The sequence below is a fragment of the Cupressus sempervirens genome, chromosome 11, assembly GCF_028749045.1.
Source record: "Cupressus sempervirens isolate cs-2001-9-10 chromosome 11, ASM2874904v1, whole genome shotgun sequence".
Classification (NCBI taxonomy): domain Eukaryota; kingdom Viridiplantae; phylum Streptophyta; class Pinopsida; order Cupressales; family Cupressaceae; genus Cupressus; species Cupressus sempervirens.
This window is the reverse complement of record NC_143128.1, coordinates 509,797,133-509,812,325: the sequence shown is the minus strand read 5'-3', so window position 1 is coordinate 509,812,325 and position 15,193 is coordinate 509,797,133.

The following is a 15,193-nucleotide window of genomic DNA, read 5'->3' as shown; positions in this document are numbered from 1 at the left end:
ATACCCATTTGATAGAACTATTGTAATGATACCCTTTCCCAAGCACTTTGAGATCCCCAAATTTGATAAATTTAGAGGGAAAGGAGATCCAATCATGCATGTCAAATAATTTTACATGCATTACCAAGAAGTGGCCTACAATAAGATATTCCTCATGCCCTCTTTTCCAAAAGTCTAGGAGGTCTTGCTCTTGAATGATTCTGTCAAATAACTCATGGCACAATTAATACCTTTGGTGATCTTTTAGAAGCCTTTGTGGCACAATATGTCCATCTTGTTAAAATTGAGTCATCTATGGTCAATTTAGTCCACACCAAAAAATAAGAGGGTGAAAGCCTCACTTATTTGTACCACCTTGCCAAAATTTTCATTGACAATTCCCATCCTAGGCTCTCTCACCTCATGGTCATGATCTACCTACAAATATACAAATAGATCAAATAGAAAGGCATGCACCTTTAGTGAGGGCTTATTAACAATAGAATCGTAAATATCCAAAATAAAAATTACCAAGAGTAAGGATACTCTAATGATAAACCATGATATTGGAACAAGAACAAGAACATAGTAGTAGATGGTGCCATTAATACTCAATATGTCCATGTAGTTGGTGTGGCACCCAACACATCAAAAACCACTCATCAATAGACATTCCAACAATAACCATAATATCAACCAAATGTGTGCTATCAAAAAATATATCAATAACCTCCACAACACAAATATCAACACAACATGCTAGTAGCCACTTATCAAGGACCAATAAATCAAACCAATTCTATCACCATTGTAGCTAGACAAAAATCAAGGGTCCAAAAAGAACCTCATGTATATGCTCTCTTGGAAGAACTCACTAATGTCATTTTTGACAAACTTGCCCACACAAATCTCATCCACTACCCACAAACACAACTGCTAGACCCAAAGTATGGTATAAAGAGAATGAGTTCTATAAATTTCATAGTGTGAAAGGGTACCCACCCTTAGATGCATATAGCTCAAAGATTATGTGCAAGATCTAATCAATCATAAGGAAATCATGGTGGGAACACAAGCCTCTCCAAATACAGGAGTATTGATCTATCAAAATGCATTCCCACCACACAATAACAAAAATATGAGCAAGGCACTTGTACAACACAATAATACCAACAACAACAATAGAAAAGATAATGCCCAACCTAATCAAGGTGGAAATCATGAAAAATCACAAGGCTACACTTCAACATACCTTGACTATGATAATTTGATCAGATTTATATCCTAAGATGAACATTCTATTAATATACTAATATCAAGGTCCCTAACAATTAATGCATAGTCACAACATGATGAACTAAACTCAATATTGTAGGGCCACTTGCACCTACACTTGCTCCTTTAGTAACACAATACAATATTTTGGAACATCTTGGGAACATACTAGCCCAAATCTCTATCCTAGGTTTAATCTGCATAAGTCCACTTTATAGAGAAAACCTTAGCAATTCCCTCCATAAATCCCATATCCTCACTAACATCAATACTATGAAGTTCAAAAACCTAGTGGAACACCTCTCCACCTAATGTGCACTATCCTTCAAACCCTCTGATGTCCCATAAATTGAGCTAGATCACATCCTTCCACTCTACATAGATGTCATGCTCCCTTACTATTGATCTCAGATTAGTTTTGACAAATGAGTGTCAACACACTTAAGTTACTTAGTTCATTCTAAATTAGTAATGCATGCCAAGCACAACATGTAAATATTAGACCATGCTGAGCCATACTGAGTTTTGATCCATTAATGTACCGAGTCACTCAAGTGTTGAGTAGATAGACCATGCCAAGTGATTCAAGAGCTGAGTAAATAGTGGATGCCAAGCAATACAGGTGTTGAGTCACAATAGAAATATTAGTGTATGCCAAGCATCAGAGACTTTAGATGCTGAGTAAGATAGTTTTGACATATTTGATTGTAATGGAACAAACAACTATGTAAATAATTTTTGAGCTGACTTAAGGATGAATTGTGATATTTTGGAGATAAGAACAAATCTCTAGTTGGATTTCCTATGGAATTATATGTAGCCAATTAGAAAATGGGAAGGATTAAGTGACAAAATGGATGAATCACAGTTGTAGATTCATACCTAACCCTAAGCCACCATAGTCTTATTAAAGAGGATGAAACCCTAGACTTTCTAAGGTTGTTGAAGGAGAAAAGAGGATAGTTTGCATGAAAAAATAGAGCATTCATGGTGACTTAGAAATTATGAATTGAAACCACATTGTAGAATTAGTTAGAGTAGAACAAAAGATAGAGGAAAGGATACAACAAAGAGACAATCGATGAAGAAGGATTAAGAAAACATTGTTTAGAGGTGATCTATTATTAGGAAAGAAAGTACCAATCATAGGATCTATGCTAAGATATTCTAATAGGTGATTTTAATAAAATCTCTCAACGGGGTAGTCCTAATAGGCTATATGAAATCCTTTAATAGGGTGTTTACTTAGTTGTAAGTTAAAGTCCTCTAAAAAGGCACACTTCTAATAGGGTGTTGAAATCCTCTAATGAGGTGAGACTTAACAATCATTGTAAGCCTTTAATAGGGTAGACCTTTCACAAGGTAGATCATGTTTCATGGTCAAAACATTGTAACCTTCATTGGATACACTTTATTGCTGTACTAGTGAAGATTTTTGGGTATAATCCCCATCCCAGTTTTACCTTCTCACTTGGAGGGTTTATGGGTTATCATATTTGGTGTTATGTATGTGAATGCTTACATGTTTATATGATTTATATGTATATGCTTTACATATTATTTTAGCTTAATCATTGAATACATGAGATATATATGCGATGAAAGTTTTCTGAGTCCAAGTTTAAACTACTGATTCACCCCCCTTCCCCCCCCAACATTTATCTTTCCTATTGTATTTCCAACAATTGGTATCAGAGTCTAGTTCTCTAAAAGAAAAGCTTTGCAACTTTGAGGAAAAATCTTGAATTAAAAGTCTACAAGTTGGAAAAGACCATTGAAAACCATGAGATTGAAATACATCTCATTCTACATCAATTGAATGAAGCAAGAGAAGAACTAAAGAAATCCTTGAAGAGAAGGAAGGAAATTTATATTGTGGAGAATGGCATACAATACAAAGAGATAAACACTACTAAGCTATTTTTAGATGGAGACTCTAGTGAATTTGATGTAGCTATTGTAGATCTAATGGAAAATAATAGAGTTCAAGCTAAGGAAACAAGAAATGTCAAGTTAGAGAAAGAATCACAAGCTATACTACTATGTGAGATGGTTGAACAAAAGAAGAAAGCCATGGAAGAAAAAGCCATGATTGAGGAAGACAAGAAGGTTCTGACCAACAGATTGGAAGAGAAATCATCAGAGCTAATGAAGATTTCAAAAAGGTAATTGGATACTCTAAGTCAAATGATGAATGCCAACTATGAATTTAATGTCAAGGACATTGAGATAACTACATTGAAGTTGTATAATGAACAATTATAGAATGACCTAAAGAGGGAAACAAATTTGCTAAAAGTTTCAAAAAACCAAATGAATCCATAAAATACTTTGAGCAATTATTGAGATCCCCTATATCCAAGAATGATACATCAGGACTAGGTTACACAAGCACTGAAGATGGAGAATCATCCAAAAATGTAGAAGAAAAAAACAACAAAGGTAAGAACTCCAAACCTACTTGTCATAATTGTGGTAAGAAAGGACATACTACTAATGTGTGTAGGAGCAAGACTATAAATTAGAATGTCAAGCCTAAGAACATGGTTCACTACCATAAGTGCAACAAGAAAGGTCATTAGGCACATGAATGTAGAACCAGGACCATGCATACACAAAGATTTGAAGGATACTGCTACAACTATCAGAAGCATGGACATAGAGCTTTTGAATGCAGATCAAAACCTATGTGCTCATCAAATAGGCAAGAAAAGGTAAGGAACAATGAAAACTCTTATAAGTGGGATTATAATGCAAGACATAGCTATCATTATTGTCAAGAATATGGACATGTTCCTAATAATTCTATTAGGACACACTTCGGTGGTAATTATAAAAGGTGGTTAAGTCAAACCACATGTTTTAGCTATTTGAAGACTAGTCACATTAGTAGGTATTGTCCAACTAGGTCAAAGGCACCAAGTTGTGAATTTGATAAAGGCAATGGAAAGGTAGATGTTGAAAAAATCAAAGATGAGATGAGAAATATGTAGAAGAGAAAAGGTGATTGTAGTACATCAAGTGGACAAGAGATCACTTCATCCAATGGGTCAGGTGATCACACCTCATCAAACTAGGAAATCAAGAGGTATGTGGGATTGATATTTAAAGGCTATATCATACATTAATTCCAAAAAGAATATAGTACTAAAAAGATTATATTAGCATGAATAATGATGCAAGATGTTGATAGGAATTCAAGATAAATCTTTAAGTTTTTCATGTTGTTGCCAGGCATGAAATATTTCCTATGTTGGCCAAGTGGAATGCTAGAATATGCCAAGCTAGTAGTCTAGCTAGTTGATGCTAAGTTCATAGTGGTTGCCAAGTGATGGAAATGTAAATGGATGCCGAGTGACCTTGAAATTGGTTGTGTCGAGCTTACAACTGTGTCAACACTTAGCATTTATTGCAAGGTTTTTAAAGGTTATTTTATCAAATTTGGATCATTTTTAATCATTTCAAATTTGAGAAAGAGTGGGAAAAGAAGAAAGTGATCTAGAAATCCATTCCAAGCAGTTGTGAAAGATTCTAGTAGTGATCTCACATCCATTCATCAGATTTCACAAGGTATTTATCAAGAGCTGAGCTACATAGTTTTAAATTTGTAAACCCTAGTTTCACATAATGGCATCTAGTTCAAAAAATGTTGAAGGGAAGGAAGTCTTGAATGTTCAGTTAGTAGGTAATAAAGTCAAGAAACCCACTTTCAAAGCTATCCTTGACATTTCTTATAAGCAAGACCCTTTTAGTACATTATAAATGATTCTGTCAAATGTAATAATGGTGCAAGATGTGATAAAATGCTATAACTACAAGATTGGTAGCATTGTGGATATGGAAATTAGGGAAGCATACAACAAACTTTGTGAAAATGGTTTTTTGAAAGAAGAGTTCAAAATCATTGAATTAAAGGGATTAACATGAGCCCTAGATTTTCCAAATGTGTTCAAGATAGAGTGGATCAAAATAGTACTTAACTGAATTCATGACAATTCATTATGGCTGGACAATGGACCTATTAAAATTACTAAGAGAATAATCCATAGGGTTATTGGCTACCCAACCCTAGATTGGCCTAATACACTAAGATGTGATTTGAAGGAAGTAATTGAAAAGTATACTGGAGCTATTTGGAACAAAAGAGTTATGATAATAGATACAATCATAGATCCTCTTATTAACTTTGTTGTAAGGGTAATATCACACAAGTTCTATCAATATAGTAGATTAAATAGTGTACCCTGTATAGCTATGGATTTTGGATACAAAATTTTCAATAAAGATCATACATTTGATCTAGCAAAGCTATAATTGCAACAACTGATGGGTAACCTTGGAGCAATCAAAAAAACTAAGAGTGCATAGTGTAAATTTGGTTCAATTTTGATTTGTATATTCTTTTATGTATCCCCTCATTTTGTACTATGTGATGGAAGACCAATAGATCAATAGTTTTACATATTGGTGAGTATATTGAGCAGCTACGAGAGAATTTTGAATCTCTAATGACAAGTTATTTTGAAGAATTCAAGAAGTGAATGATGGAAAGACTAAGAATACCAATATCTTTAGTTGAAAAACATTATAATGATGTATGTTTTCTTGGATGCTGATTATACATTTTTACAAGTTGCTACACCAAGGGTAAGATGGTTGAGACCCTTAGGTTATGAGATAAATGTGGATGAAACCTCTACAGCTATAACAACTCTACTAGTAGAAGAGGTAGATAAAACTACAAAATTTTTTGGAAACTATGAAATGGCAAAGTCCAAAATCACCATGGAACTGAAAACTACTTCAGTTAACAATACAAAGGATAGCTTGGTGAAGAAATTGAAAGCTAAATTTGGAGAGGGTACTAAGGAAGAAAAAGAAGAAGAGAATGAAGATGAAGAAGAAACCCAAACACAAGAACCTCTAGCATTGACATAGGGCATGAGAGAAGATCAAGAAGAGGAGGAAACTAAAGGTGTCAAGGGAGAAGAAGACAAGGAAGCACCTACTCCTACTGAGCCAAAGAAGAGGAAGGCTAAGGCATAACCTATGGCAAGGACTAAGAAAATTGTCAAACCAAGTCAACCAAATCCTACTGCACCTACAACAAGAGCCAACACACATGCTAATACACAAAAATCCAAGGAAAAGACAAAGCAAATAGAACAAGGAGGCCAAGAGAAAAAGAGACCAAGAAGGAAGTATGTTGGAGAAATAGATTTTGAAGAGGAGAAAACAAAGTCAGATAACAATAGCCAATTTAAGCTAGTGAGCCACAACCCTCTTTTTTAGATCTTGAAAATTTATGTGAAAATGTTAAGAATAATGTAGATCTATTAGGATTAAGTCATGTTCGTTTTGATAAATTTGGTAAAGAGGAGAAAAACCAAGTAGAGGAGGCCCTATATGCCATGATGGAAAAATTCAAGACAACACAACTAAAATTTTCCAACTCTATACCTAAGAGTCTATATGACATAGTTGAGAAAAAATGGCATTATGTTTGAATCTAGAAAGACAAATTAGGGAGACCACACTGGCCCAAGTAATGCCTAAATTAACTAAGGGAGAAATTGCTAAGGTTGTAAATAAGTATGCAGTTAGGTTCACACCTAAATACAAAGCATTTAACATTTTACAAAATAATATTGAGGATGTTGTCAAAAAGTATACATAGATATGGAAACTCATTTATGGGTTAGCCACAATAAAGAAAGGAGAACCTAAACCTCGTAAGGTCAAGGATGAAGAAGAAGAAGAAAATAATGACAAAGATAATACTATTGGAGGAGACATAGAAATGAAAGAAGATGACAAGGCAATAGCTAAGCTTGAGAAGCTAGAAGAACAAAGTGTGCAAGGCACACAATTGCGAAGTGTCAGTCCTCCACATGACACAACTTAGACTACTAAAATAGTAACTATCAAGGATGTTTCTAATCTATCAACTTAGACCATCAATCCCCTTACAAAAGAAGATTTGAAGAAGATATTATATTAGTCTACACTGCAGGCCAAATTTTGTGGCAATCCTATTTTGGTTAATGTAGATGAACTACAAAAGTCAATGACTGATGTTGCAAGGGAAAAGTAGAATCCACAAGAACCACCTTCTATCATCCTTTCAGTCACTAATGTATAGCCTTTGGTCCAAATACTAGAAACTACATCTACCAAGGTTGATACAATTGCTAAGATTGATATTGTCAAGAAGAAGACAATAGAAGAGAAAGCCACCACAATAGGACAACAAGAAATAGGTTAGATAAACTTATCTACACCTACAACACAAGGGCAAGGTGCAAGTCAAGTCATAGTGGTAGAATAGGGAAAGCTTGAAGAGAGTGAGATGACACCTAAGGCAAAGGAACAAGTTTCCATTCAAGCTCTGGTAGCTTTACCAACATCTAAAACTCCTTCCACACAAACTCTTTAGAAGATGAGCACAAAAGCTATTACGTTGCAAATTTTAGTGCTAAGCCCAAGTTCATCAAAGGCTAAAAAGGTAATTCAATATGGAGATGTAAGCCTTGATGAAGAAATTATTATAAACAAATATGATTATGATACCATGAAATTGGAACAAATAGGCATATTAGAGTAGGCCCTACAAAGGAAAAAACATCAAGAAATGCTTAGGAGAACATAGACAGAATTAGGCACTACAAGACATTAAGGGTATTTTTCTAGATGCATTTAGTCTGCCAACTCCTAAAGAAACCAAGCCACTAATGGAACATCTAAAAAATATAGTGGAAAAGGCTAGTAATGAAGACTTTAATACCAATGCCAAATTATTATAAAGGTTAGAAAAGAAGTTCCAAAACAAATTGAATGAGAAAATATTTGGTGACATAGCACTCACAAAAGTTGCATTGGCAACTAAGGTTGATGAAGTGAAGAAGGTAATTGATAACATATTCTCATTGTACGCAAAATTATGTAATCCAACACTCTTCACCCAATAGACTAGAAGTCACATTCTGAGTTAGGAGAGCCAAATTTTTGCATCTAGTGCAAGACTACCAATGAATCTAGCTTAGAGTGAGAAGCATTTCAAGACATTGCTTCAAATACAGAGTCAGTTAGTTGTATTGACAATAGATGAGGCTAACATAAGAGCCAAATTGATTATTATCTAAGTAACCCTCACCCCACATATAGAAATTTTTTACAAGGAGCTAGGATATGCTAAAACTCATGTGAAGAAAGACCCTAATCTTTCTACTTTAGATGGCCTAGTTCATCTTCCCACCAAGCTTGCAATCCAAATAAAGTCATTGGATGTTGCATGTGATAACTAGGATGCATCGCTCAAGATAATATTGGATGCCTATAAATATTTTCTAGACAAACACATAATAAGTGTATAGCCCATTGACATAAGTGTCAAAAAGGGGGAGAATAAGAAAAAGGGGGAGAATGACATTTTTTAGGGAAAAATTGAGAACAATAGAAAAAAATGGGGAGAATCAAATTAGAAAAATAGAGCATGAAGTCAAAATGTATTAGTAGAGATACATTTACTCAAAAGGAGTATAGAATTTTGGTTATGGAATAGACCTATCAACTTAGGGGGAGTTATCAAATTTTGAGGTATACAAGTTATTGCAAAATTATAATTTTTTGAAGTTTTGTATATAAGCCGAGTTAAGGTATGTTATGCTTAAGAGATTAAGGATGATAACGTATACTCAAGTTTTTGACACTCATGTCAAAGGGGGAGATTGTTGATCTCAAATTGGTTTTGAAAAGTTAGTGTCAACACAATTAAGTTACTTAGTTCATGCCAAACTAGTAATGCACACTAAGCACAACATGTAAATATTAGACCATGCCGAGTCATAGTGAGTTCCAAGCCACTCATGTGCCAAGTCACTCAAGTGCCAAGAAAATAGACCATGCTAAGTAATTCAAGAGCCAAGTAAATAGTGGATGTTGAGCAATACAAGTACCAAGTCACAACTAAAATATTAGTGTATACCAAGCATTAGAGACTTTAGATGTTGAGTAAGACAGTTTTGACATATTTGTTTGTAATGACACAAACAACTATGTAAACCATTTTTGAGCTAAATTAAGGATGAATTATGATATTTTGGAGACAAGAATGAATCTCTAGTTTTATTCCCTATAAAATTACATGCAACCAATCATAAAATGGAAAGGATTAAGTGGCAAAATGGACGAATCTCAGTTGTAGATTCATATGTAACCTTGAGCCACCAAAGTATTCTTAAGGAGGATGAAACCCTAAAATTTCTAAGGTTGTTGAAGGAGCAAAAAGGATAGTTTTCATGCAAAAATAGAGCATTCATGGTGACTTAGAAGTTACAAAGTGAAACCACATTGTAGAATAAGTTAGCGTAGAACTAAAAATAGAGAAAATGATACAAAAAAGAGACATCTAATCAAGAAGGATCAAGAAAAAATTGTTTAGAGGTGAAGTAAAAATTGTAGGATCTATGTTGAGACATTCTAATAGCTGATTTCAGTCAAAACTCTTAATAGAGTAGTCCTAACAAGCTATATGAAATCCTTTAACAGGGTGCACATTTAGTTGTAAGTTAAAGTCCTCTAACAAGGCACACTTCTAATAGGGTGTTGAAATCCTCTAATGAGGTGAGACCTAACAATCTTTGTAAGCCTTTAACAGGGTAGACCTTTCATAGGGTAGATCATGTTTCATGGTCAAAACATTGTAACCTTCATTGGATACACTTTATTGCTGCAGTAGTGAAGATTTGTGGGTATCATTCCAACCCTAGTTTTACCTTCTCACTTGGAGGGTTTCTAGGCAATCATATATGGTATTATGTGTGTGAATTCTTACATGTTTACATGATTTAGATGTATATGCTTTACATGTTTATTTAGTCTACTCATTGAATGCATGAAGTGGATATGTGGTGAAAGTTTTATGGATCCAAGTTTAAACTACTAATTTACCCCCGCTCCCTTAGAACTTTACCTTTCCTATTGTATTTCCAACACTTACTTTGTTGTGAAGAGGGTCACGATAGATAATGAGTCCACCTTGAACCTATGTACTCATAGGTTCATTAAACATGAATGATACACTAAGGAAGACATTGTGAATGTGGTCATTACTATCAAAGCCTATGAAAACTTGAAAATAACTACAAAGGAAACTATCTTGTTTCCCATCAGAGTTGGGCCTACTACTCAAGAAATAATGTGCCACATAGTTGATCTTAACCTACCTTTCAACATCCTTCTCGATCGACCATGGATCCATGCCATGAAAGTTATTCCATTCACTTATCATGTGCATAAAATTTATGCATCATGACACTAAGATAACAATCTATTCTAATCAAGAACCCTTTGCATATTGCAATATGGTAGAAACATCTTATGATAATCATTTCCTAGGTGTTGGCCTAGTTTTTCACCCATTATGTTTTGTTATACCTTATAGTGAAAAACCTTAGTTTAGGTTTTTAAAAGTCTTGTGAGATTTATCAAAACCTTAGATGAAATCTTTTGTATTCCCCAAACCACTGTTTTGTATTGTCTTAACTCTCAAAGTAGTGGAAAGTAATATTTTAAATAAATTGTGTAGGAGGCTCTTATCCTAAGTTTTAATTTTTCCCATAATTACTTTATTAATTTCCATGAAATAAAATGTTTCATTTTAAAGAAATGCCCTAACCATGGTTATTTCCTAAAAAATTGGCAAAACATTTTAACTATGGTGACTTGTTCTTGCCGACCATTGATCTTTAGAATATCAATGCTGGGTGCATGCCCACAAGATGAATCTACTCAAATTTTATGTGAAGCGTGCAAGTGCCTTTGTGCCACATAGCACTTGGTGATGCTAAATTTTCAATAGGCTACAAAGATTAGAACTTGTCAAAATTTGTTAGTACTTTTTAGAGTTGTCATTAAGGGTTAGTACAGGTTCCATTTTCTAGCAATATCATTGGTTGAACCAAGTCATGGGGTTACTTTTTCCTACCATTTCATTAAGTTGTCGATCTTCAGAAGATCAACAATGAAAATACTACCACTTTATGAAGATGTGTAGATTTTAACCAAAGTAGTAAAGCACCTTGGTGACACATGCCTTTAGTGACTTCACAAAGGAAGTTTGCATAATTTAAAGAACATAAGATCTGTACACTGTTGATCTTGATAAGATCAACGGGTGGTGTATGATTGCAATATGAACAATCTCAAGGTTTATGTAATATAGGCAAGCACATGCAAGACACATAGCATATGATGATGTCATGAACCCATAGTTGTGAAAGGTATTAATATAATGTGTATAGTTGGCAACTATTAGACATGTTGGATAAAGGCAATACATTTATTGGTTAGATTCTACCAACTAAATAATAAGGGGTAAGATTTATCACACTTTTGATCTTGGGAAGATCAATGGGTAATGCTTACCTACATCATCAAAGTGAAGGAAATTTAAACAAAGTAGTAAAGCACCTGCACGCCATGTGGAAAAGTGGGACCTATCATAAAGGAGATCATCGAATTATGCCAGGGTGAAAAAGTATGATGATATGGAATGTAGTAATTGGTATGATAATACATGTATTTGCAAGGCTAGAAATGAGAATACTAGTGGGGTTGTCATCTTAAAGCCATATTTGTAAAGTTGCAATGAATTTTAATGATCTTTGGATGTTTGATGATCAACACTTCACCACTTTGTGAAAATGCTCAAGGTTTATGTAATGTAGGAATGCACATGTTTGACACGTGGAAAATTTTCTAAAATTTTTAATGCAGCTTTTTAGATTTTAAAGAAGGTCATCTGATGCTTGAAGATCAATGGTTAAAAGTCAAATTTCATAATATGGTGCAAACTTGTTATTGAGGAGTATTAATTCTGATCAATGCCACTTTGTGCAAGCTTAATGCTATAGTAAAATTTGAAGTTCACCATTATTGAGCCATAAAATCATAAAAATATCATAGCACAGGCATTTCCAAGAGCTAGGGCACAAATTTTAATAGGGTTTTCAGTGATTTGTAGATTAACTTCCAGAGGAGAATAAATAAGAAAAAGGCATGTAAGTTTTCTAGAACCTCTAAGAATTGAAAAATTGTGATTGTGCTAGGGTAAATTGAAAATGCCTCCTCACAAGGACTTTTTTGTTAAGGTAGATTACTTAAAAATAGCAATTCATGATGATTTTCTAGAACAAATTCTTCCATCAGTAAATGAATTAACAAAGGGTAGAGAATTCATTCCAAAAAATCCTAGGTTGTTAGTTAGTGAGAGTTTTTATGATAAGGAAAATTACTTGAGAGATGTAGAGGTCTCATTGGGAGATTTAGAACTTTTTAGCAAGTGGCTTGCAAAACAAAATTTGTATACTCCAATGAGCAATGCCTAGGAATTTGATATATGAAAATTGATTGTCCCTGGAGTCTTCTTTGATGGTTACCTATTAGAAGACATGGCCAAAAAATATGATCCAATTACTAGGTTTGTGAACAACCATGTAGGGGATAACCTTTTTAGTGTTTCATTCAAACTGACCAAAGAGGTTTTAAAGTTCAACCCTAACCATTCTACTCATGAGAAAGTTGATATGGAAGATTTTAAAGCTAGATATGATGCATAGAGGGTATACCTAAGGGGAGAGCCATTGCAACAACATTTTGTTAAAATTGGATCATTGCCTTTGGTCACACTAAATACCCCAAAACCTTTGTTGAAAATGTATTTTAATCCTAGGGCACAATCTTTATATTTTTCTCTTTGAAAAATCTCTGAAATGGATGAGTAAGATCACATTCAAGGTTCTATTATTCTTACCATAGACCAAACTTTGTAGTATGGAATGAGTTCAATTTTGGATTTTACTACTTTTCTAGCTAAGGAGATTCATAATGGACTAATTGGAATAGCACAGGCTAAGGTTAATAGGCCTTTTTGTTGGTACTCATTATTGATGTATATATGTCTATATAAAGAAGTTACTTCTTGAAAGAGATGAAATTGGACTTGGAGAGAGATGCAAAAAGACTCCTAGTTTAGTTGTGGGGTACATACATGACATGGGAGGTCACTGATGCTAGTTTTGTCATATTTGGTAGATATTTCACTTCAAGGATCAGATTGTTGTTAAGAGGGGATAGCCCTAGAATACCATAGTCCCTATTAGAGTTAATAAGACCTAAGGATCATGCTAAGGGTGTGTTGGTAAGCCATAATTGCGGAGGTATCATCCCATATGCTATTTCTACTATTTTTAGAGTTTATGGCTTCTTGGAAAAACTCCATGTGCTACCTTACCAAGTGCCTTTCAAGGTGGGAATTACAGAATTGTTATGCCAAATTGGGTCAATTGATAAAAGGGATTTTCTAGGAAAGTCTAAAGGTACATTGTTTCCAATGGTTACTGTTGTCCATGATTTTTTGTTTGTTAAGAAGGGATGGAGAAGTTTGGGAATTGTTTTTAGAAAAGTTTCAAATGGCCCAATCCCATGCATGTTATATTGATCCAGAGGGATTTTATGATCACCTCAAGGAAAGAAGTATGGCTAAGGCTCTTACACAAATTGTATATTTCCCTAAGGATATAATTAGAAATAAATTCTCACTGCAGGAGTAGGAGGTCAAAAAATAAAAATAGATAGTTTATAACAAAGTCTTAGACTTTAGAAATTCTTTTGAGCCCAAATATGACCCTTTGGCAGATAATAAATATTGGGGGGCCAAAATAGATATGTTGATGAATAATTTTGCTAGAACTATGCAAACCTTGAATAAGAAGAAAGACATTATAGCAAAGGCAAATCTAGACAAAGATGCTAAGGTGGAAAGAATATTAAATAATAGGATGATTGTAACTCTAGGTTAGTATATATTACAAAGAAAGGGTGGATATATTGTGGCTCAGAATATATAGTATGTTCCTCCATAAAAGAGGCCAAGAACAAAAAGTTCACCTAACACAAATGCCCCCAAGAAAAAAATGTTGGAACAAGGATCATCTTCCCATGTAGGAGAATATCCACCATCCTAGACTTCACTTAGAATAGATGATGAGGCAATTCTAAGAGAACAACTGAGACAAATTAGAGGGGAAGGGAACATTGTTATTAAAATTGCTAATATAGAAGGAGGAGTACCTAAAGAGCAACTTGTGCCATCTTTTGACCTTATTATTGTAGACTATAAAGGCAGGGAGATAGACCCTATAATTGCACAAGCCTCTAAAAAATTCATTGATGATGAAAATTTTGTGAAATCTAGAGCCTTTGCACAATTTTTATGGAGAAGAAACATTGGCAATTTTGAGAATAAGTGGAAATCAATAAAACTAGAGCAACCAAATAAGTTGGACTCTAAGATTGAGGAAGAGGTTAAGGCTAATTTCATGGAGGAATTTTCACAATTGACCCTTGAAGGGGGAAGATAGTTATTGAAAGAGTTTGGAGTTTTAATACTACCTAAATAGGACATAGATAATGCTATGATCTTTGACTCTATTAGGAAAGAAAGAGATATTCAATATAAAACTAAGGAGGAAATTTTGCAAGCACATAGATGAATAAAGTACAACAATGATCACAAAACATTGGTGATTTGGTCTATTGAGAAAGAGACAAGAAATTTCAAATGTTTAGCATATAGGCACTCTCATAGTATATAGAGAAGATGAAGTGGATAGTAAGGAGGTGAATACAATGACTAGAGAAATGATGGACTTTGGGGTGGTGGTTGCTAGGAAAGATAAAAATAAATTCCTAGAAATCAATGCCAAGTTTGAAGAAATACTAAAGGCATATGAAGAGATAGGGAATAGGATACAAAAGTTGGAGACTCAAGCATCCCAGATGGACAAACAATTAGGAAAGAGAAAAGTGGGAGAGTCAAGCAGGCCTAGAATTATCTATCCTTATCCCCTAATTGAGAAATTTAATTTAACTCCAATTA